Genomic DNA, 25,793 nt, shown 5'->3' with positions numbered 1-25,793 from the left:
CCGGTGTCACATTTGGCACCTTTCAGGGGGGAGGGGGTGCAGATACCTGTATAAAACAGGTATTTGCACCACGTCCGGGTATAGACTACTATAGACGTACGTCACTGGGAAAGACCCTGAAAGACCAGGCTTTCCCAGTGACGTACGAGGGTGCGGGGTCACGTGACGGGTGGCCGCTTCCCCTATAGAAATGTCACAGCCCCAGCGCGTCATTCCGCTGGGCTGTGTCCAGCGGAGAGTGGAGCTCCCCTGCTGCGCTCTGGACGGATGGATCTTCTGCATCGCTGGACCGGACCGCTGATCATCCGTCGCTGGAGAGATCATCCATCGCTGGATAGGAGACAGTGGATTCACATCGCTGGATTTATTTTTTTTATTATTAATAAAGGATTTTTTTCTACGGTGTCTGTGTGTTTTTTTTTTAACTATTTACACTTCCTTCGTGAAATGGTAGAGGTACAGTGTACCCCATTACCAATTCACATAGGGGGGGGCAGGATCTGGGGGTCTCCTTTGTTAAAGGGGTCTTCCAGATTCTGATAAGCCCCCCACCCGCAGACCCCCACAACCACCGGGCAAGGGTTGTGGGGATGAGGCCCTTGTCCCCATCAACATGGAGACATCCTCCCCATGTTGAGGGCATGTCGCCTAGTGCGGTTCAGGAGAGGGGGGGGCGCACTCTGTCCCCCCTTCTTTTCTGAGGCTGGCCAGGTTAACGTGCTCGGATAAGGGTTTGGTGTGGATTTTTAGGGGGACTCCACACCATTTTTTTTATTTGGGGTGGAGTTCCCCTTAAAATCCACACCAGACCTGAAGGGCCTGGTATGGATATTTGCGGGGAACCCTACGTAATTTTTTTTTTTTTTACGGCGGGGTTCCCCTTAATATCCATTCCAGACCTGAAAGGCCTGGTAATTTAATTTGGGGGAACCCCCACACATTTTTTTTTCTTTATGAATGAATCATCTCTGTAATTGCCAGAGCCGACAATTCATTAGAGCCGCAAAGCCGGTTTTAAATGCCTTTTTTTCTTTCAGAAATGACACTTTGTGCAGGGACAGTTCTATGTACGGGAAACATGCGCTTTTTCACATGCTGACTTTACACCCCCCCCTAGGTACGAAATTTAAAGTAATATTACACTTTTATTGTTTCACTTTTAGCATTATTAAATTCACTGCTCCTGAAAAAAATGCAGTTTTTAAAACTATTTATAACTTTTTTTTGCATTGATACATGTTTCCTGGGACAGGACCCAGGTCCCCAAACACTTTTTAGGACAATAACTTGCATATTAGCCTTTAAAATTAACACTTTAGATTTCAAATGTTCGAGTCCCATAGACTTTAACGGGGTTCTAAAGTTCACACGAACATTTGGTGTGTTCGCAAGTTCTGATGCGAACCGAACAGGGGGGTGTTCGGCTCATCCTTAGTGGCAAAAGGGAAACCTACTCAATATTTGATGACAAAGATTTTTTTGGGGGGTTATAAGGGTGCCGTTATAATCCCCCCCCCAAAAAAAAACAGGGATGAGGTGCCGGATCTTGTAACGTCACACAATCCACCCCCCCCCCCATTTTACTCAATATTTGTGGGTGGTCATACAGTTATGGCTGATTGGTGTATGACTAAATCTAAATAGCCCTCTATAGATGTTGTAAAATGCCCCTCCCCCAAAATTGTATACATAACTCCTGGCCCTTCTGTTGCTGGATCATTAATTAAAATCATTTTTGAAGTAGGACTATGGTATAATAAGTCCGGACAAGATCACTAAGCAGATAGCATAGCATACTAGCTCATACTAGCTCATTATGAATTACTTACCTTACATCGAAGCCCCCCGCAGCTGTCCTGGTACCCCCCTCCCTCTCCCAGGGGTTTCTTCCAGGTATCGTAGCTCTGGCACTGTGATTGGTCGAAGCCGCGATGACGTCGCTCGCAGGAGCCGCCGGTAACGGCACACTGACCGAAGCATCGGCACATAGGTGTCATTGCTTCAGTTTGCTCTAGTGCGCATGTGCCTGATGACATCGGCACATGCAGGGGACAGGGGATATCTCCTAAACCGTACAGGTTTAGAAGATATCCCGGGTAGCTACAGGTAAGCCCCATTCTAACTTCAGCTTTGACCTGGAAGCTGATTGGTTTCTATGCAGAGCTGCACCAGATTTAGCATCCTATTAAAGATATAACAACCTACTCGCACACTGTAAAACATGATATGAAAGCAATGGAAAAACAAATGTAGGCCAGCAACAGGTGAATGGGATTATATATGTTTATATTTATTAATGGGACAGTTAAATAAATATAGGGCACATTATTGTAGAATTTTAGGTCCAGACATCTGAATGTAATTACTGGGTTATTGTTTAAAGCATATTAACATACTGATTGCCATAATGATATACCACAAGTGTAGATATGCAAGTTGATATAATTATGAATAATCAAAATATAGTTTTTGTGTTTGAGTCACCCTTAAATACTTAATAGCAACACCATAATTGACAAATTGCAATTATTACCCCAATTATACAGTATGGGCCAGATTCAGAAAGAATGGCTTAAGTTTAGGCGGGCGTAGCGCATCTCATATACGCTACGCCGCCGTAACTTAGAGAGGCGAGTACTGTATTCATAAAGAACTTGCACCCTAAGTTACGGCGGCGTAGCGTAAATGGGCTGGCGTAAGCCCGCAAAATTCAAAGTAGGCTGGTAGGGGGCGTGTTGTATAGAAATGAATCGTGACCCCACGTAAATGACGCGCCTAACGAACGACGCATGCGTGCGCATGCTCAGTATCACGTCAAATTTTCTCCCTAAGTTACGCCGGCTCAATTCTTAGTCGACGTGAACGTAACCTACGCCCATCCCCATTCATGTACGACTTACGCAAACGACGTAAAATACGACGCTGTTCCGACGTTTCCGACGTCCATACCTTAACATGATTTACCCCTGCTTTATGAGGGGTAAAGTTACGCCAGTCGTACGCCTTACGTAAACAGCGTATTTTAATACGCCGGGCGCAAGTACGTTCGTGAATCGGCGTATCTAGCTCATTTGCATATTCGACGCGGAAATATACGGAAGCGCCCGTAGCGGCCAGCGTAAATATGCACCTAAGATACGACGGCGTAAGAGACTTACGTCAGTCGTATCTTGGACAAATTCTGGCTTATCTGATTCTTTGATACGACGCCTCACATTCACAATCAGATTTACGACGGCGTATCTGGAGATACGCCGTCGTAGATCCTTTGTGAATCTGGCCCATAGTGCTTATTTTTTTAAAAACATGGGATAAGAAAGAAGTTATATGGTTTATGAGCGAATAGAAAATAGCGTAAGGAATACAAAGATTGCCATTGCTGACCTAATTTAAATGGGTTGTAAAGGTTCATGTTTTTTCACCTTAATGCATCCCAGTGGTGTAGCGTGGGGGGTGCGAGGGGGAGCTAGGCCCCGGGTGCAACATTTGGGGGGGAGCAATCCCGCACCATGTGTCACCGTCACTCCATACTCCAAAATTCCCACAGTAGTGGTCTGTGGGTAGTGTAGTGGTCAGCATGTAGTGTAGTGGTCAGCATGTAGTGTAGTGGTCAGTGTGTAGTGGTCAGCGTGTAGTGGTCAGCGTGTAGTGTAGTGGTCAGTGTGTTGTTTAGTGGTCAGTATAGCAGGCAATCAGGTAGGTCAGTGTGTAGAGTAGTGTAGTGGTCAGCGTGTAGTGTAGTGGTCAGCGTGTAGTGTAGTGGTCAGCATGTAGTGGTCAGTGTGTAGTGTAGTGGTCAGTATAGCAATCAGGTAGGTCAGTGTGTAGTGTAGTGGTCAGTGTGTAGTGTAGTGGTCAGTGTGTAGTGGTCAGTATAGCAATCAGGTAGGTCAGCGTGTAGTGTAGTGGTCAGTGTGTAGTGGTCAGTGTGAAGTGGTCAGTATAGCAATCAGGTAGGTCAGTGTGTAGTGTAGTGGTCAGCGTGTAGTGTAGTGGTCAGCATGTAGTGTAGTGGTCAGTATAGCAATCAGGTAGGTCAGTGTGTAGTGTAGTGGTCAGTATAGCAATCAGGTAGGTCATTGTGTAGTGGTCAGCATGTAGTGTAGTGGTCAGCGTGTAGTGTAGTGGTCAGTATAGCAATCAGGTAGGTCAGTGTGTAGTGGTCAGCGTGTAGTGTAGTGGTCAGTATAGCAATCAGGTAGGTCAGTGTGTAGTGTAGTGGTCAGTGTATAGTGTAGTGGTCAATATAGCAATCAGGTAGGTCAGTGTGTAGTGGTCAGCGTGTAGTTTAGTGGTCAGTATAGCAATCAGGTAGGTCAGTGTGTGATCATCTTTTATAATGTTTTCTGCAACGGATTATAAATTGTGAGCTGGAGTTTGGCTTTAATTTGCTAGTGTATATAAATTTGCTAGACTGACTATGCTGCTGTGTGCTGTGCCTCTTGTTCTCATTCATCCAGAGTGGTATATCACTAATACAGGAGATGTGTTGCTGGCCAGATCACCAGGTGAAAATAGAGGGAGAAAGAAAAGAAAACCGATTAAACCACCATAATAATGATTGCTAAGCTGCAGTATAATGCATTTCTGGTTTTGGGTTTAATACCATTTTAACCACTTCAGTGCCGGAAGGTTTTACCCCCTTCCTGACCAGGCCTTTTGTGATACGGCACTGCAATGTTTTAACTGACAATTGCGCAGTTGTGCGGCGCTGTACCCCCATAAAAAGATTATGCCCTTTTTCTCCCAAAAATAGAGCTTTCTTTTGGTGGTATTTGATGACCCCTGTGGTTTTTATTTTTTGTGCTATAAACAAAAAGAGACCGACAATTTTGAAAATAAACCATTATTTTTTACTTTCTGTTATAAAACATATCCAATAAAAAAAATGTAAAATCGAATTTCTTCATCAATTTAGGCCAATATGTATTCTGCTACTTTTGGTAAAACAAATCCCAATAAGCATATATTGATTTGTTTACGCAAAAGTTATAGTGTCTACAAACTATGAGATAGATTTATGAACTTTTTTTTTTTAATTGTTTTTACTGGTAATGGCGCTGATCAGCGTTTTTTAGCGGGACTGCGACATTGCGGCGGACAAATCCGACACTAAGCAACACTTTTTGGGGACCAGTGACAGCGATACAGTGATCGGTGCTAAAAAATGCACTGTCACTGTAGAAATGGCACTGGCGGGGAAGGGGCTAACATGAGGGGCTATCAATGGGTTAAGTGTGCGCCTAGGAAGTGCTTTCTAACTGTGGGGGGAATACTGTGACTGGGGGAAGACAGAGATCTGTGCTTTGCAGAAACACAAGATCTCCATTTTCCTCCCTCACAGAACGGCAGTCTGCCTTGTTTAAATAGTCAGACCACCGTTCTGTCTCTCCTTTGAACGATCAGCGGGTCCCGGCAGCCATGGCGGCCGCCAGACCTGCTGATTGCCTCCCGCTGTGTCCAATCACAGCGGGAGTGCGGCTCCGGCGGGAGCGCGCGTGCCCGCAGGGCGGTCCTTAAGTGGTTGAGTTACACAGGTGTGAACAGTTTACCACTCATAACCATGGCAGAACCGAGGAGCCATCCTATCCAGAACACCTGGCGGTGTAAGGGCTACATATATACAGTATATAAATACTGAGTGAGTGAAAAACGTATATAGCGCTGCAAATGCGAACTAAATCGCCTCTGGGCGCTTGTTTGACCATTTCTCCTTTGACCTCAAAAGAGATGGGTTTTGATCTTTCTCCTAAATGCCAAGTGGTTCTCCTCCAACCGAATGGAGGTTGGTAGAGCAAATCTTCTTTCTCCTTTGGACTTGTATCTGGTTTTGGGAATTTGGAGTAGATTTTGGTTGGAGGATCGCAACGCGCGATTAGGGTTGTAAGCCTTTAGTTTTTCGCATAGATATTTGGGAGCATTTCCCAAGATACATTTATGCGTCAGACAGAGTGCTTTGAAGGTGATTCTGTCTTTCACTGGCAGCCAGTGAAGGCTTCTCAGTGAAGGGGAGATAGATTCCCAAGGTTTTTTCCCCGTCACAAGACGTGCGGCCGTATTCTGAACGACCTGCAGGCGAGTGATTTGGTACTTTGGGAGTCCGAGGTAGAGGGCATTTGCATAGTCAAGTCCGGAGTTAACAATTGTTCCCACCACGCCCTTTGACAACGTCATTTGTGACAAAACCGGTCAGGGCGGAGCCACGCACTAAACGTCATCGCGTTCACGTGACCCCGGAAGCACGGGCGCACGCTGCTATTGCTACTTGCCTGTTTAGCCGGCAATTTTAACATTTTTACCATATGTGTGTATATGTTGCACCATTTTTTAAATAAAACGCTTGACAGTACTTCACTATCTGAGCCTTGTTCCTTCTTGGGTTCTTCGGCTGGGATGTGGAGTTACAAGGGGAATGGAGAAACTTCCAGTGGAGACCCTTACCTGTCAGCAGTGGTTGAGTCTGTCCCTCTTCTCCGTGGCCCGAGTGGATTGATATGCCTGATTTTACCCTGGATCTGGTAAGAGTACATCTTTACTTTCGGTGGGATTGTGTGATTTCTCTGATCAGAGATTGGTGGCGGATCGGTCCTTGGATACATCTTTATTTTGCAATTGCCTCTGTTCACCAATTGGACAATTTATGTGTTTTTGGTCTCCTGTTTTCTTCTCACATTGGGACTAGAATTTGTGTCCCCTAATAGGAGTGCATCCTTAACGGACCAACAGAGACCTTTTTTCTCATGCTCAATGCATACTATCATGTTATTTAGATTACCCCTCAAGGTTTGCATATAATATTTGGGCATCTTCACAGTTTGTTCTATATGCACTTGCACTTGGTATATATATTTTTTCACAACTTCTTGTTGTGATTCTGAGCGCAACTTACCTTTTTTCTTTATTTGTTCTATTACGTGTATATCACATGTTTAAGTGTTGCTGCTGGATTTATTCATTTACTATTTATTCACTTTATTTATTTATTTATTTAATTTATTTTATTTAATTAATTATTTAATTATTTAATTATTCACTTGATTATGTTCACTTAATATCCTTAGCGCGAGGAATTTTACCCCTGATAGTATCCCACCACGACTGCTATGCCTTCTTTGGGGGTAAATGGGATAAGTCTGCGTAGTAGGCGTAGCAGATGATGGGAACCGCTGACTACTAACCCTATTTGTGCATCCATTGTCATGTAGGTGTCAAAGATGACTCCGAGACTTTTGACTTTGGTGCTAGGGGTGATGATTTTTCCCAAAATGGGTGGAGGTGTCCAGGGTGTTGCCGGTTGATTCTTTTGATTGGCGTGAAACAGGAGAAGTTCTGTTTTCGATCCGTTGAGTTTAAGATAACTCTTTGTCATCCAGTTCTCTATCAAAGAGAGGCATTTCTCTAGCCCGAGATGATGATCCAGTTTGTTGCAGATGTGAAAGTACAGTTGTGTGTCATCCGCATAAGAGTGGTAGAGCAGCTTTTGGCTGCTGATGATTTCAAAAAGAGGGCGAAGATAGATATTAAACAGCACCGGCGATAAAGGGGATCCTTGGGGGACACCGCATGATACCGTGCGTTTTTCAGAGGTGAGCGGTCTCAGTCTCACCACTTGTAATCGGTTTTCCAAAAAGGAGGAGAACCAGAATAAGTCACATTCTGCAACTCTGGCTACTTCTGATAGCCGAGTCAGCAATAGTTTGTGGTCTACCGTGTCAAAAGCTGCGCTGAGGTCCAAGAGTACTAGAAGACAAAATTCTCCTTCGTCTGCGGCCTCGAGAGCATCATCCCATATTTTGACCAAAGGATCGAGCAAATTATGGGTGTCTAAATGCTGTTGCAGCTGTTGTACCACTACTTTCTCCATTACCTTGAAGAGGATGTTCAGGCCTGTTATGGGACGATGGTGTTCAGGTTAAGGTGGTTTTTTTTTAAATGGGTTTGATTATGCCTTGTTTCAACAGGGTGGGCACTGTGCCTTCCCTGAATGACTGGTTAATCAGCTGCTTAATAGGTGGTGCCAGAATATCGGCACATTCCTTTAGCAGTTTGGTGGGGATAATATCATTAGGCGCTGTGCTGTTACGCAGGGCGCTGATGATATTTTTAGTGGTTTCGATGGAGATGGGTTTTAGAGTAAACATTGTTGATTGGGCCTGATTCCTGTGGGGATTGGGCGGGCGACTGAGGGGGGGATTGAGGGGGGTACTGTTTTGCTGAATGCTTTTACGGATCCTTTCAATTTTGTTAATGAAGTGATCCAATAATTCATTGCAAAATTCTTGGGTATCAGAATTGGGGGCTTCAAGACAGACTGGATTCATGGTCTGGGTGACCAGCTTGAAGAGGGCGGTTTAGGGCATTGGTGATGATCTTGGCAAAATGATTTTTTTTGGCCTTGAAAATTTCTTTGTGGTATTTCTTTGTTATTTCCTTGTAGATGGTGTGGTTTTCGTCTGTAGTGCTTTTTTTCCAAGCTGCTTCCGCTCTTCTGCGTTCTTGCTTAAACAACGCCAGCTGGTCGTTAAACCAGCTGGAGTTGTATTTACGGATGCAGGTTTTGCGTTTGGGCGCTACAGCTACAGCCTCATCAGTGGCCATCAATGCATCCTGATCAGTGCCCATCAATGCAGGCTAATCAGTGCCCATCAATGCAGCCTGACCAGCGCCCATCAGCTCAGCCTCACCAGTGCCCAACATAGCAGCCTTGCCAGTGTCCATCAGCGCAGCCTTGCCAGTGCATGGGGAGAGGGGAGCCACCAGTTTACACAGAGCAGGGATCCCCCCTTACCTTCAGAGGCAGACCGTGCACTCGCCCAGGATCAGCCCTGCAAAGCAGCCCTAGGGCAAGGTTGGGAGCTATGCATTATGTATGTTCCTCAAACCTAAATTGGCAGTAAAAAAAGAAGCCCCTGAGTACAGAACTCTGCAGGCAATACTTGGGTACCTCACCAAATTTCGTTAAAGCCGGTGGAATGATAACGATTATATATTGGCAGTGATTGCTACATTAGTGCATTTGTGGGTGGTGTTTTTATCTCTGACCTGTAGATGTCACTGTTTACCTTTTCTATACTGAATGTATGACGCTTTATTCTGTCCAAGTTAGTCCAGCTCCTGTTTCTGCTTGTTTACAACACTCTAAGGGACAGATTCAGGTAGACTTACAACGGGCGTATCAGTAGATACGCCGTCGTAAGTCCGAATCCCCGCCGTCGTATATTTAAGCGTATTCTCAAACTGAGATACGCTTAAATATTGCTAAGATACGACCGGCGTAAGTCTCCTACGCCGTCGTATCTTAACTGCATATTTACGCTGGCCGCTAGGGGCGTGTACGCTGATTTACGCCTAGAATATGTAAATCAGCTAGATACGCCTATTCACTAACGTACGCCCGGCCGTCGCAGTAAAGATACGCCGTTTATGTAAGGCATTTTCAGGCGTAAAGATAAACCACCAAAAAGATGGCGCAGCCAATGTTAAGTATGGACGTCAGAACCGCATCGAATTTTTCACGTTTTACGTCGTTTGCGTAAGTCGTCTGTGAATGGGGCTGGGCGTAATTTACGTTCAAGTCGAAACCAATGATTCTTTGCGGTGTAATTTGGAGCATGCGCACTGGGATACGTCCACGGACGGCGCATGCGCCGTTAGTAAAAAACGTCATTTACGTGGGGTCACAATGATTTTACATACAACAGGCCCACATCTTACACATTTGAATTAGGCGGGCTTACGGCGGCCCAGTTACACTACGACGCCGTAAGTTAGAGTGCAAACTTTATGTTTGAGAATGATCTGCTTGTGGCTATTCCAGGGGATTTACTCACTACGTTTTAAGCAGTGTTCCCAACCAACCAGATTGAAATTTACTGACACAACACCCCAAATTTACTGGCACAGCCAAGAAAATTTCAGTATTTAGGCTACAAACAAGTACAATATGTAATTTAAGGTAGATATTGGGGAAAAAAAACATTTCTTATTTTATTTTTGATATAGTAAGTAGGTAGCTCAGGGACAGGACTGAGGAGGGCAAGAAATTAGAATGGGCAGGCACACACACATAAAATTGACTCTCACAGTGACACTGACAGCAGTGTGCAGCAGCACAGAGGATAATGATGATGACACCTCACCTGAGTCACAGTGACAGTCTCTCTCCATGCCAGGTGATCCCTTCCATCCACTCCAGTCCAAACAGCACTGAAAGTCCTGCTCCTGGCTTGCCTTGCTCCCGTCTCACAGAACCGCACACAAGTTTTCGGCTACTCTGCTTGGCTTCCTTGCACCATGACATCACATGACACACGTATGGATCTCGCATGTACCAGAGACCTTGAGAGAGCACCTCATACAGCTTGCACGAGAGACAGGGGTTGCCCGTCCATTAGGGGCACACGGCCCTTTCTTTGTTTTTGGGAAATAGTCATATCAGTTCTGCCAGCATTGCTGCAGAGGTTGAAGGGGTGGGGGGTCAGCTTGTCAGAAATCAGATCATACGCCGTACACTGCATCAAATTGGTCTGCATGGCTGTCTTCCCATAAGGAAGCCTCTTCTAAAGATGATGCACAAGAAAGCTTGCAAACAGTTTGCTGAAGACAAGCAGAATAAGGACATGGATTACTGGAACCATGTCCTGTGGTAAAATGTATTTGGTTTGGATGGTGTCAAGCTTGTGTGGCGGCAACAAGGTGAGGAGTACAAAGACAGGTGTTTCTTGCCTACAGTCAAGCATGGTGGTGGGAGTGTCATGGTCTGGGGCTGCATGAGTGCTGCCAGCACTGGGGAGCTATAGTTCATACAGGGAACCATGAATGCCAACATGTACTGTGTGACATACTGAAGCAGAGCATGATCCCCTCCCTTCGGAGACTTGGCCGCAGGGCAGTATTTCAACATGATAACTACCCCAAACACACCTCCAAGATGACCACTGCCTTGCCAAAGAAGCTGAGAGTAAAGGTGATGTCTCCAGACCAAAACCCTATTGAACATCTGTGAGACATCCTCAAGCGAAAGGTGGAGAAGCACAAGGTCTCTAACATCCACCAGCACCTTGATGTCATCATATAGGATTGGAAGAGGACTCTAGTGGCAGCCTGTGAAGCACTGGCGAACTCCATGCCCAAGAGGGTTAAAGGGGTTGTAAAGACAAACATATTTTCCTCTTAAATTAAAGTCTGACAGTAGCTGATAAAGTAAAAAGTAATGTTTTGCATTATAACTAGTTTGATACCTGTTATGATCGAGCTGTTTTATTCACCTCCGTCACTCCTGAATCATTATTCTCACTGACTTCCTGGTTTGCGGTGCGCATTCATTCTTGCTACATCACGGCCTAATGGGAACTACAGTTCCCATTAGGCTTAGCCTCCATGCCTGTGAGGGATGAGAGAGCATCTTCACACAGGGCTGTAGCCATAGGGAGGGGGTGAGCACATTCTGCTTTCCACCATGCAAAACGGCTCAGATGCTGGTGGAAAGCAAGAAGAGGAGAGACAGGAAATGGCATTTTCAAACCTGGATTACTGTATTTTGGAGGTCAAAAGGAAAAAAGAGGTAAGTGATATTTAAATGCTCTAGCTTACAGCAATCAATTGATCTAATAAAAAACGAACCTTTAGTGTTCCTTTAAGGCAGTGCTGGAAAATAATGGTGGCCACACAAAATATTAACACTTTGGGTCCAATTTGGACATTTTGACTTAGGGGTGTACTCAGTTTTTTTGCCAGCGGTTTAGACATTAATGGCTGTGTGTTGAGTTATTTTGAGGGGACAGCAAATTTACAGTTATACAAGCTGTACACTCCCTACTTTACATTGTAGCAAAGTGTCATTTCTTCAGTGTTGTCACATGAAAAGATACTGTGTAATAAAATATTTACAAAAATGTGAGGGGTGTACTCACTTTTGTGAGATATTGTAGCTATTGGGGGGGGGGGGCTGCTGCTTCCCAGTTGGTACCAGAGTAACATGGAACATGATTTGACATTGGTTAAAGCAGTGGAAACTGGAGTGTTTCTAAATGTAACATAATGCATCTAGGGTAAAATAATCCCATGAAAGAGCACAACATTGGGGGGTACAGTGTTAGCCAGCACTACAGAAGAAGATTAAGCCCTCATTCACACCTAGGCGACAAAACGCCTGAAGCTCGACGCCCGTTCCGCTGGAGGGGAGAATTTCCATTGATGTCTATGAGATGGTTCACATCTCATAGACGCCGTACGCCTGCCGCCTGAAAACAAGTCCCGGACCCTTTTTTTCAGGCGGCATTGGCGTTCGGCCATAGACATCAATGTAAATTCTTTGTGAAAAAAAAAATTAACTAATCGCGGCAAAATACGCCGCGTACGCGGCGTTACAATGTGAATGGAGCCTTAGGCCCCATACACACGGGAGGATTTATCCGCAGATACGGTCCAGCGGACCGTTTCCGCGGATAAATCCTCTCGAGGATTTCAGGTGATTTTAATGCGATGGAGTGTACTCACCATCGCATTGAAATCCGCGCCGAAATCCTCTGGCGATGACGTGTCGCGCCGTCGCCGCGACGTGCGCGACGCTGTCATATAAGGAATTCCACGCATGCGTTGAATCATTGCGACGCATGCGGGGGATCCCTTCGGACGGATGGATTCGGTGAGTCTGTACAGACCAGCGGATCCATCCGTTGGGATGGATTCCAGCAGATGGATTTGTTCTGCATGTCAGCGAATATCCGATCTGCTGGAATCCATCCCAGGGGAGATATATCCGCGGATAAAGATCCGCTGGCGTGTACACACCATAGGATCTATCCGCTGAAACCCATTTGCTGGGATTTATCTGCGGATGGATTCTATGGTGTGTACGGGGCCTTAGGGGTGAGTATTTCAAACGATTCCAAAATGAGCAAACAGTGTGGCCAGGCAGTGGGAAAAGTGAATAGGATTTTAGGATACATTACTAGAGGGATCACCAGCAGGAGGAAGGAGGTACCGATTCCCCTATATAGATCTTTAGTGAGACCTCATTTACAATACTGTGTCCTGTTCTGAAGACCTCACTTGCAAAAAGATATTGATAAGATAGAAAAAGTCCAGAGATGGGTAACAAAAACGGTGAAAGGTCTGTGGGATAAAACATATCTAGAGCGACTTCAGGAACTTAAAGTGGTGCTCTGGCCATAATTGTTTTATTTATTTTTGGCAATCGCAACATCATTACACTGAATTTTCTTACAAACATATCAATATTTCAAGATCGTTTCATAAATATGTGCAACAACTTACTGTATATCTCCTCTGCGATCTTGTGGCCGTTTCCATGATAGCTGTGGGCAGGTGAAGCCCAGTTCATTTGTCTTCCTGTTTTTCCCGAGCGAGGTGCATGCTGGGTAACCAGCATGCACCTCTCGATCTTGCGCATGCGCAGTCTAACGTCCCGCCCCGTTGTATAACACGATTTTTCAGCAGAGTAAAGCCCACAGACTCCTGAGAAATAATGACACTCATTTCCCAGGAGGCCAGGCAGGTTATGAAGGAAAGAAGATCCACAGTGGACCAGGAAGTAGGCAGATTAGGAAATCTGCCTAGTAACAGCTATTTACAGGCAAGAATATATTTTTTTTTTAGACAAAAAGTTTTTTTTTAGATTATAGGGAATCTGTTAATATGAAGTTTATTTTTAGGGTGGACCTCCGCTTTAACGTGTACAGTCTGGAGGAAAGAAGGGAAATGGGAGACATGATTGAAACCTTTAAATACATCAAGGGGGTGAATAAGGTTCAGCAACGCAATTTTTTCAATATAATACCAAAATCAAGAACACAGGGACATGACCTCAAACTAACTGGAGGAAAGTTCAAAACTATTTTTAGAAAGTATTATTTTACTGAAAGGGAAGGCAGGGTCAGATGGATTGGGATGCCGGGTATGCTATGTCATAGGGTCATTCCTGAGCTTCATCGCTTTGCGTGGCTCGACAGACATCCAGACATTTTGGTCATACATGCAGGTGGAAATGATTTGGATCTTCAGATCTTCCTTCCCTGACATGATCATTGTCTGGTCAGACATTGTGGCCCGCACATCATGGTGGGGGAGGGGCAAGGTCGGTAGAGAAGTTAAACAAGGCCCGGATAAAGGTGAATAAGGAGGTGGGCAGGTTTATTGCTAGGAATGGTGGCGTAGAGTTGGCATGTGGAGTTGGAGACTGAGGCCCCATACACACGACCGAGTTTCTCGGCAGAATTCAGCCAGAAACTCGGTCGGAGCTGGATTCTGCCGAGAAACTCGGTCGTGTGTACACTTTTCAGCAAGGAAGCCGACGAGGAACTCGTCGGGCCGAAAAGAGAACATGTTCTCGAATTCCTCGTTGTTCAATGAGGAAAGTCGGCCCGCCGAGATCCTCGGTGGCTTCAACACTGAACTCGACGAGGAACTCGATGTGTTTGGCACGTCGAGTTCCTCGGACGTGTGTACGGGGCCTGACACTTGGCTGTACCTTAGAGGAGATGGTGTGCATCTCAATGCAGTCGGTGACTCTGTGTCGACCTCTGGTCCTTGGGCTTACAGGGCAGTATCCAGCGGGCTGTTCTGGTGTGGCAGCGGGCACAAGTGTAAGGTGTCACATTTGTGCCGCTGTGGTGCTTGGGGTCCTAGACAAAGGTATAAAACATGAGATGTATTAATGAAACGGTGGGACCCATCTCAGGTATGGAGTCCTCCGGTTGGTCTTGTTCAGTCTAGAGTCTAGACTGACCAGGTAGTTAAGGTGGTAGGGGTCTGTGGTCAGTTAGGGTAGTCCTCAAGGCGGTGTTTGGCGGCTGGGGACAGAACCTAACTTATTAGTATCACAGATTCTATAGTTGTGGGAGAAGGTGTCATCAAGGATCTGCAACCATTTCTTCATCTTTGAGCTGCAGTGTTTACGAATGTTTTATGTTCAATTATGGTTTTTGGTTTAATAAAAGGCCGAACTGACCATTAAACCCCAATGCAGTTTGTGGTGTCATTATTGGAGATAAGGGGGATTAGCACTAAATCAGTTTATTTTCCCCAATTAAAGGGGGTGAGATGTCAAGAAAATTAGAGAGATAAATCTAGGTGGGCCTACAACTCTCAGAATGCATGATGGGGTTTGTAGTACCACAAAGCCTGTGGCTCTCTGTTTCTGTATTTGCTGTATTGCTGTAGTAATGCTTTTTGTGCTTAAAGGGTTTGTAAAGGATTTTTTTTTTATCTTAATAGCTTCCTTTACCTTAATGCAGTGCTGTTCTCATTGTTCGTTTTTGCTCTCAAGTTGCTGTAATTCTTCTCTGATCTCCACACTTCCTGGTTGTCTGTTTCCTGATAACCACAGTACTGGGAGATTTCTCTATGTGGTCACTAATCAAGGAGGTGTGATTGCTGTGTGTCTAAAACCCAATCAGTTTGGTTTTCCAAACCATCACTGCCCTGTATTGGCTCTGAGTCTCTGTACATCGCAGGAGCAGGAAACAACATGCAAAAACGAAACTAGAAACTGCAGGTTCATTATATGTAGTGTTGAGCAGAATACGCCATATTCGATTTCGCGATATATCTCGAATATATAGTCGAATATTCGAGATATATTCGCTAAATTCGAATATTCGTGATATTTTATCGAAATGAAATGATTGCGAATTTTCGCTATTGCGAATGCGAAAATAATTGCGAATTTTCGATAACTGCGGTAGGAGCACTCTGATTGGCTCAGAATATTCGTGATATTTTACAATACAAAATAATTGCGAATATTCGGCAAATGCGGAAGGAGCACTCTGATTGGCTCAGAATATTCTTGATATTTTACAATACAAAATAATTGCGAATATTCGGCAAATGCGGAAGGAGCACTCTGATTGGCTCAGAATATTCTTGATATTTTACAATACAAAATAATTGCGAATATTCGGCAAATGCGGAAGGAGCACTCTGATTGGCTCAGAATATTCTTGATATTTTACAATACAAAATAATTGCGAATATTCGGCAAATGCGGAAGGAGCACTCTGATTGGCTCAGAATATTCTTGATATTTTACAATAGAAAATAAAAAGTGTTTTGCATTGGTGGTGATTATTTACTCTATCCATCTGTCACAGCCGTTTGTCAATCAAACACCTTGAAGATTGAACACGTTCATGCTGCATGCTTTGGACTTTTTTTCACTTCACATATCAAAGACATTTTTATGAAAGATTATTTTTCTATTATTGGGACTATATTTCTTTATATATTTGTTTCACTGTGTATTTCACAAGTTATTTGCGCTTGCTTATTTTATAATTTGCCCACATGTCTTGTCACTAGACATATTTTTTATTCTTGTAGAGCGACTCCATTTTCTGTCTTGTAATAATTTATGTTGTATAACATTTTTGAGTTGCTGCTGTATTTTCCCCTTTTTTTAAGGTATGCGCAATTTTTTCCTTCTTACAAAAAAAAATAATATCAAACATACAAATATTCATAACAGAAACATACACAAAGCCCCCCCCCCCTTTTGCATCAGAGACAATCAGAGTTCTCCTACCACAGTTATCGAAAATTCGCAATCATTTTCGCATTCGCATTAGCGAAAATTCGCAATTTTTTTTTTTTTATATTCGGCAACATAAAAGGATCGCCTCAGCTTAGCTACTCGGCCCAGGGTCTCTAATCATACCAGCAATGCTTTTAGACGTCGATAGGATGTGATCTGTTTTAAAAATAAAATTGAAAAAATGCGAATATTCGGAATTGCGAATATTCATTGCGAAATTCGAAATATATCGCGAATACTCGAATATGCCATATTCGAGCCGAATATTCGCAATACGAATATTCGTGAGCAACACTAATTATATGATTGATTTTTATCTATTTTTAAAAGGAATCAGTTAACTATTATGTCTCTATACCCTATAAACACTCATTTCAGCAAAAAAAATAATAATTCCTTTACAACTCCTTTAAGTAATGAAAAGACAGGATAAGGTACCACCCATGAGATGTTTGCCCTGGTCCAACCACTGTCTTAAAACAGTTCTGTTGCTAACTTAGCCTTGCCTATTTCACTGATCATTTGATTTTAGTTAGTCTGGAGCTTTTGAGATTTATAAGCAGATGTAGTAGCTACTTTGGCTGTATTATACAGGGCTGTACATTACATGTCTGTGTGACTATAAGCTGATCATTATCATATCTGTGTAAGATGAGTCGAGTATTTATTATACTTGGCAGTATTAAAACTGTTACATAACACAACACACTTGCATTTGTACGTGAATTTTTTAGATTTTATTTTAATTACGGTATTGTTTTTGCATTATTTTTATTAAATGTTGTAGACTGAAAAACATAATTTTTTGTCCAGTAATTGCAGTAGAATAGACATCCAGTTTAAGAAATCATTTTGAACTGTAGGTTAGTGGCTGAGGAAATATGATGCGTTCCCAATGCGTGTGGCTTTCATTGCCTATTTTCATACTTTGCATCCTGCAAAAGAAGAGAGGAATATGTCAAACTCAATTTCATCTTGGGCCACATCAGCATTATGATTGCCCTCCAAAGGGCCAGTTGTATCTGTAAGATTAGATGTCCAGCGCATCCCCTCCTGTTTACATTAGATGTCAAGAGCCAACCCACCATCAGAAGTTGAGTCCCCCACTCTCCCTTACATCACAGTGCACCCCCTTTCCTTATGCTGCTGCTGGGAAGAAGCTGGATGCATTGCTTGAAAGCAGAAAGTTAGGGTCTGGAGGAGGACCAGAGGAGGGCTGGAGCGGTGCGAGGGCCACATAAAATGGCCTGGAGGGCCGGATTCGACACCTGTGTTCTGGATGGAATCAATACTGATCGCCAAGGAAGATTGATTTAATGGATTTTCTTCATTGTCTTTTGTCAGAAAGCCATATATTTTATGGATTTGCATGTTAAGATTTGTTAGTACATTTGTTTCTATCTCAAATTACTTGGCACGTGTTAATTATTTTGGCACATGTTGGTGATTTACAGCTGGGTATATCTATTTTTATGTGAGTATATAATTATTTTTTTTGGCTTTGGGTTCTGCAGCTCTCTAGCAGTTATTAATAATGGTGAGAGTGAGATTTATTAGTTATGATTGAAATTGCCATTTTGTCTATACTGTACATTGAGCCATTTGAGTTTCTTTTCTTTTTTTTTAGCCTTTGGACTGGGAAAATCAGCTGTTTTCACTGTGTCTATGGCTACCTATTATCACCATGCTATATATGGTTTGTTTTATTAATCAGTATATAAACTTACATTCCTTTTCCTTGGTTACCACCAGCGAGGTCTGTGGTGGTGGTGGTGGCGGCCATAGTTGTTGTAGCCATAGCCTCTATTATAGCCTCCATTATAGCCTCCCCAAGGACCATAACCATATCTAGGATAGAAACCTCCAACAACAATCCCTGGCTGTACGAAGTTGGGCCTGTAATTCCCACCACGATTGTAAAAACCACGGTTATATCCACCAGCCCCTATCCCAAAGAAACCTCCTGTAAAAGAAATGAAAAATCAGAATCACAGTTACTGAAATGTTCCTATATAATATCTGTTATATGTAACCTATCTTATGTAATGAACTCCAGAGAGAAATATAAGACACAAATGAAGGCAGCTCTGTAAATAATAAAACATCATTAAGTGCATTTTTTTAAAAGCGGTTGTATACCCAAATTTGACACTTTTACCTACAGGTAAGCCTATAATAAGGCTTACCTGTAGGTAAAATATCTCCTAAATCTATACGCTTTAGGAGATATTTCCTTTGCATGCAGCCACTGACGTCTGCGGCGCATGCGCTCGGAATGCCCGGCTGAAGGTCCGGCAAACGCTGCTGGACCTTACCGGGAAGAAAACTCCCATGCACATGAGTGACATCATCGTGGCTCCGGCCACTCACAGCGCCGGACCAACTAACCCGGAAGACATGCCAAGGGCAAGATGTCTCGGCGTGGACCAGGCTCTGATACAGGGGCTTCGTTCTGGGGTAAGTATTTCATAATGAGTTGGTATGCGCTGCATACTAGCTCATTATGCCTTTGCCTTGCCTTTTTTGTTTTTTTGTGTGTATGGGTATACAACCGCTTTAAATGCAATGGGGTAGATTCAGGTACGAATTGCGCATTTCTTACGGAGGCGCAGCGTACCGTTTTAACACTGCGCCTCCGTAAATTACCTGCACTACGCTTGATTCACGGAGCAGTAGCTCTACGTAATTTGCGTGTGCGCTCCTGAAAACTGCCCAGCGTAAGCGCGCGTAATTTAAATGATCCCATAGGGGGCGTGGATCATTTAAATTAGGCGCGTTCCCGCGCCGAACGTAGTGCGCATGCTCCGTCGGGAAACTTTCCCGACGTGCATTGCGGCAAATGACGTTGCAAGGACGTCATTTGCTTTAACGTGAACGTAAATGGCGTCCAGCGCCATTCACGATTCACTTACGCAAATGACGTAATTTTTCAAAAATGCGACGCGGGAACGACGGGTATACGTAGCATTGGCTGCCCCTGCTAATAGCAGGGGCAGCCTTACGCAGAAACCGACGAACGCAAACGACGTAAACTGCGTACGCAGGGCGCGCGTAGAGTTGTGAATCGGCGTTATACTGCATACTCTATGCTGACCACTACGGGAACGCAACCTAGGGGCCATCGTAAGAATGCAGCCTACGATATGACTGGCATAAGAGCCTTATAGTAGTCATATCTTAGGCTGCAGTCGGCGTATCGAGCTTCCTGAATCAGGAGCAGTCGATACGCTGGCGCAACTAAGCAATTGCGCTGCGTAACTATGGTTACGCAGACGCAATTGCTTACTGAATCTACCCCGCTCAGTGTAAATATCTTAGGCCGGGTACTCACGACCAAACATGTATGGTGAAAGCGGTCCGTCGGACCGTTTTCACCATACATGTCTGCCAGAGGGCTTCTGTACGATGGTTGTACACACCATCGTACAGAAGTCCGCGCGTAAACAATACGCGGGGCGTGTCCGCGGTGTCGCCGCGTCGATGACGCGGTGTCGCCGCGACAATGACGCGGCGACGTGGGCGGCCCGCCTTTAAAATGCTTCCACGCATGCGTCGAAGTAATTCGACGCATGCGAGGGACGGCGGGCGGCTGGACATGTACGGTAGGTCTGTACTGACGACCGTACATGTCCGAGCGGGCAGAATTCCAGCGGACTGTTTTAAAACAAGTCCAGGAATATTTGTCTGCTGGGAAAAGGCCCGGCGGGCAAATGTTTGCTGGAATTCGGCCCGCTCGCGCCCACACACGAGCAAACATGTCTGCTGAAACTGGCCTGCGGGCCAGTTTCAGCAGACATGTTTGCTCGTGAGTATGGGGCCTTAGAATAGACCAATTAAAAATGTTGACTTCTTTATCACATTACAAGACATGGTCTGCCTCCTACATACAGATAAAATGTTTGATATTTCTTCGATTTAAGGCATTCGGTCTCATAGGCCAATCAGGATTGGGAAGAGCCAATCATTCCATGCAGCAATGCATGCTGCGAAAGTGTTGGTTACAAGAGAGAATTTATACCTTACCACTCCCATGACCCTTCTCATTACAGACAATGGGGCAGATCCACATACATCTGCGTGGGCGCAGCGTATGTGAGATACGCTGCTGTAACTTGTTTTGCTATTCTTTGAATCCTGAAAGAATTTGCGCCGTAAGTTACGGCAGCGTAGTGTATCTCTCGCGGCGTAAGGGCGCGGAATTCAAATGCGGCGAGTATGGGGCGTGTTTCATTTAAATTAAGCGCGTCCCCGCGCCGAACGAACTGCGCATGCCCCGTCCGTCAAAACTCCCAGGGTGCATTGCTCCAAATGACGTCGCAAGGACGTCAAAAAAGACACATAATAATTAATTAAAGCATTAAAAAATTAAGTGGCAAAGGTATAAATTTAGTTTGAAAGTTATTGTAGAAAATTACTAACCAATAGTCAACGAAGCCATGATGGTGGATCTGAAAAATAAACAGAGATACGCAGTTAAAAACTGTATGCTTGTCAAGCAAAAAAAAATAAAAAATGGTTAAACCTTTAGCTCCTATTAGGCCTGCCAGCACATTTCCCACAGTTTTCAAATACTAACCCAGTTAGGTGAGTTGTAGTTAGTCTGCTTCAAGACAGATAGACCACTTTCAATTTATATGTACTCTTGGCTTGGGCTTTTACATGCTATGACATTCGATGACGTTCAGCTGTAGAGCAGTGTGCTAAGTACACTATACTGCAGAGCAGCAAGGGCACTTGTGAATATACTAACACTTTTATAAATAATGATGCAAAAAAATGTATAAAAAAAAATACAGTTGAACCTCGGATTACGAGCATAATCCGTTCCAGGAGTATGCTCATAATCCAAAGTACTCGCATATTAACCCCCCTGGCGGTATTTCTGAGTCTGACTCGGGGTTAGATTTCTGTGCTGCGATCGGTAACCCAGAGTCAGACTCGGGCTCGCCTCGCAGCATCCACAGACAGTGTTTACTTACCTTGTCCCTGGATCCAGCGATGCCACCGCGCTGTGTGAGCGAGCAGGTGCTCGCTCGATTCACACAGTGTCCTCCTGTGCCGCCGATCTCCGTTCCCTGCGACGTTACGACGCACGGGAGCGGAGAACGGCGCCAAATTCAAAAACGTAAACAAACACAATACACACAGTATACTGTAATCTTATAGATTACAGTACTGTATGTAAAAAATACACACCCCCCTTGTCCCTAGTGGTCTGCCCAGTGCCCTACATGTACTTTTATATAATGAAAACTGTTCTTTCTCCCTGCAAACTGTAGATTGTCCATAGCAACCAAAAGTGTCCCTTTATGTCAAAAATGGTTTTAGAGCAGCTAGAAAACAGCCATAATAAATTATAATCACTTGAAGAATTGTGCGATAGCGATTTGTGGGGAAATTCGTCATAAAAAAAAAAAAAAAATGACAGCGACAATTCTGCAACTGAGCAAATTTCAGTGATTTTGAGTTGATTACATTATTGAATAATTTTTATTATAATTATATTATTATTTGTTATAATTATTTATAATTATTTATTATATTATAATTTATAATTTTGTTTTTAAAAAAAATGTCATACCCGGGATGCCTAGACTCTTGTTTGGTCAGATTTAAGTGAGTTATTCCTAAAAATTACAGGCCTACAATATAAAACGCCAAATTTCCTTGTAAATAATGGTACCGCTTTCAGCACCTTTTTTCTGAAAGAATCATACCGCCAGGGAGGTTAAAGCGAGTTTTCCCATTGAAGTCAATGGAAGCGAAAATAATTAGTTCCGCATTGACTTCAATAGGATGCAATACCGAATGCGGCCAGAGGTGGGGGTCGCCAGAGAGCGATGAAAACGGCCGAAAAGGCCCGAGGACACTTCGGGTCCTTTCCTGCGCCCCCGTACCTCAGGCCAAATGAGGTACTGCAGGCCAATGTTCGGCTTTTCTCGGCTCCTGCGCCCCCGTACCTCAGGCCAAATGAGGTACTGCAGGCCTATTTTCGGCTCTGCTCGGCTTCTGCGCCCCTGTACCTCAGGCCAAATTAGGTATTGCAGGTCAATGTTCGGCTTTTCTTGGCTCCTGCGCCCCTGTACCTTAGGCCAAATTAGGTACTGCAGGCCTATTTTCTGTTCTGCTTGGCTTCTGCGCCCCTGTACCTCAGGGCAAATGAGGTACTGCAGGCCTATTTAGCTTGAATTCTGCTCGTCTTGCGAGTTAACACTCGCAAATCAAAACGCTCTCAAACCAAGTTACTCTTAAACCAAGGTTCCACTGTATAGGAATTTGTAAATACAAATACTACCATTTGCTGCTTTTTTTTAAAGCGCTGATGAGTTTTTATATAAAGTTCTAAGTACTAAGTAAACAATTAATTCCATTTTACTTTAGACAGCATGTTAAAAGATATAAACCAGTGACAAACCCTAAAAGTTCATAATTTCCTAAGGATACAACTACTTTGTAATTAAGGTACCAAAAACTGTAGATGTCAAGAAAGGCATTTGCTGATCTCTACATGGTATACATGGTCCAGATCAATTATAATATCTAATTCTGGCTAAAGTGATTGTAAACACCTTGTAAAACACCCCATTCATTTGTAAATTGAAAGGCAAAAACATTTGTGTATAGATATAAGAAAAACATTAAAAAAAAAATTCCTTTTTTTTTTTTTTTTCTTTAGAAGTGATCACGTTCCCTCTGTTCTCAGCTGCATACGAGCTGAGGGAGGAGAAGCTGTACATTGGCTCATAGACAGATTCCCACATCTCTGGTAACACAAGCCGAAGACATCCAGGCTTAAAGCGGAGTTCCACCCAAAAATTGAACTTCCGCTTTTCAGAATCCCCACCCCCCTCACATTTGGCACCTTTCAGGGATGGAGCAAATACCTGTCTAATACAGGTATTTGCTCCCACTTCTGGGAATAGAACGCTGCAGTATCCGCAGTGATCTACGTCATGTCTGGCCCCTCCTCCGGCCCCCCGCTGTCTTCTGGGAGACACACAGGTCTCAGAAGACAGCAAGGACCAGTGAGATAGAGCAGCGTGACTCGCGCATTGCTTCACTTCCTGATTCCCTTACCGAAAATGGAGGCGGGAGCACCCGAGAGCCAAGGGACGGATCGTGTCATGATCGCTACTGTGCCGAGCGGGCGGCGAGGCATGGTCGTTCCCCAGTTGGCTCTGGGTGGAATTGAACCCAGGACCTCTCTATTGCTGGTCCAGGTCTTTGCCTCTGAGCCACCGCTCAGTGATATTCTTCTTGCTGTCTGTCGGAGCCTGGTTCTGAACTCATGCTACTTTGGACCAATCAGTGGCCTGAGCGGCCAATTTAAACCAGCCCCTTCCTCCTTGCAAATTGCTGGTTCGTTTGCAGTGTTTGGAGTGTTTGCTACTGGAAACCTTATCTGTGGATATCCTGTTTACCTGACCTTTGGCTTGCTCTCTGGATTGCTGCTCTCCTTGACCCTGTGACCCCGGCTTGAACTTTGGACTGTCTGACTTCTCTACCCCTGACCTTGGCTTTGAACTTCGGATACCCTACCTGCTCCAACCCCTGACCTCGGCTTGTTCTCTGGATTATTCTTCAGCCTTGTTCCTGTTTGAGCACCTTCTGTTTAGACTATTTCCTGTGTGCTTCTGAACAGCCTCCAGTGAGCTTTGGCTATCCAGTTCCCGGTCCACCTTGGATTCCCTCCTGCCACTGGACCCGGTGCCTCTTGGTGCGTCCTTCCTTCTGTCTCAAACCCCAGCGGGTGGATCGCATCGAGTCGCAAAGGTGAGCCGCCCTTGGCATCTCGGCCTCGGTAAGTAACGTTCCTGACAGATCGGCTATGAGTGCTGACATCGTGGGCGCCCTGGGCAGGTAAGTGTCCTAATATTAAAAGTCAGCAGCTACAGTATTTGGAGCTGCTGACTTTACTTCTTTTTTTGGGGTGGAACTCTGCTTTAAGGATGAAGCACCACCCTACTGGAACTGGAGTACAAGAAACCAGGGAAGGAGTGTCTTCTGGAGAAGTTGCTATTAGGCTCCGACCTGGCAGTCCACACGCTGACCACCACACAGATCACTTGCCCAGCTACTTCTGCAGGTGAATCCTCCCTGAGCTTCTAAGGAAGGGAAGCAGAAAAAACTATCTTCCCTGGACATGTCCAGGAACCCAGAGAGTTGTGAGAAATGGAGTTAAAGGGACCTGTGCCTTTATCTGAGGATGGTGCGTAAATGGACACCCCACTACAGTATTACTTATTTGAAATACTCATCAAAAAAGTTCCATGAGTAAGCAATGAAAAGTAAAGGGTTTGGGTGAAACATCAAAAATTCTAACTGCTATTTGTGATACAATGTATAAATAAAGTTTAAGGCCCCTTTCACACGATCGGACCGTGTCAGTTTTGATGACGGACCTGAACGGTCGCTCTATGCAGTCCTGCGCAAGCCCCTCCTCGCTCAGTGAGCAGAGAGGGGCTTGTCATCCGCCGGCTCAGCGGAAATCTGCGGACAGATCTCCCGCTGAGCTGGTGGACTCCGTAGCGACAGAGTCCGCCTAGTGTGAAAGGAGCCTAATTCAGTTTTGATAATCTCTGCTTCCTAATCTCAGCTTCTTAATCAGGTGGAGGGACAAAATATGTTTTAAGTTAAAATCTTTAAAGACACATTGTTAAAAAAATATATAAAATTAATATTAAACAAACATAAAATACTGTATATTTCCACTTTATAAAATTATAGACACTGGAACACTAAGTGCATGAAAATCTCTCTAACTGATCTCCAGAGAGGAGTAAAAACTATACAGGGGTTCTAATCCTTTACCGCTCTATCCAATACAAATTTGGCTAGGTATACGTCTTAAAATGGTATACTCTACAAAGACTAACAAACATCAAACATGACTTACGTACCCAGAGACTGGCTCCTTGATGTAGAATAAACTCAATTATTATCCACAGAAAATCAGCTGCTTTTATATCAATATTAAGATAGGGAGGAGACAGTAGGCATGGGCATGACTAACTATTTTTGTCATTGTTATTCCATATTACATTCCATAATCTATAGTTATTTGCTACCAGCCCAATTCCATTCCTAATTTAAATGACACTGCATTTCTGAATCCTGAGACAACTTTTAATTAGCACAATAATTACACCAGGCAAACACGTGACATTTTTAGAATACTGCCAGTAACAATCACCTAGGAAAAAATCCTAAAGCATAAAAATTCACTTTACCTGAGCCA

General features: G+C 44.1%; 1 long non-coding RNA gene across 1 annotated transcript; it reads right to left on the bottom strand.

Moving 5' to 3' along the window:
- Positions 1 to 17,309: 17,309 nt before the first annotated feature.
- LOC120943929 lies at positions 17,310 to 25,536 on the bottom strand. The gene is made up of 4 exons (XR_005750337.1): positions 25,456 to 25,536; positions 20,975 to 21,003; positions 18,283 to 18,518; positions 17,310 to 17,490 (listed from the first exon to the last, which is right to left on the bottom strand). It is a non-coding gene; the product is annotated as an uncharacterized LOC120943929 (long non-coding RNA).
- Between the last annotated feature and the right edge of the window lie 257 nt (positions 25,537 to 25,793).

The sequence above is a fragment of the Rana temporaria genome, chromosome 6 (assembly GCF_905171775.1).
Source record: "Rana temporaria chromosome 6, aRanTem1.1, whole genome shotgun sequence".
Taxonomy (NCBI): Eukaryota; Metazoa; Chordata; class Amphibia; order Anura; family Ranidae; genus Rana; species Rana temporaria.
Note: the sequence above shows the minus strand (reverse complement) of the source record. Positions and strands in the feature narration are given on the sequence as shown.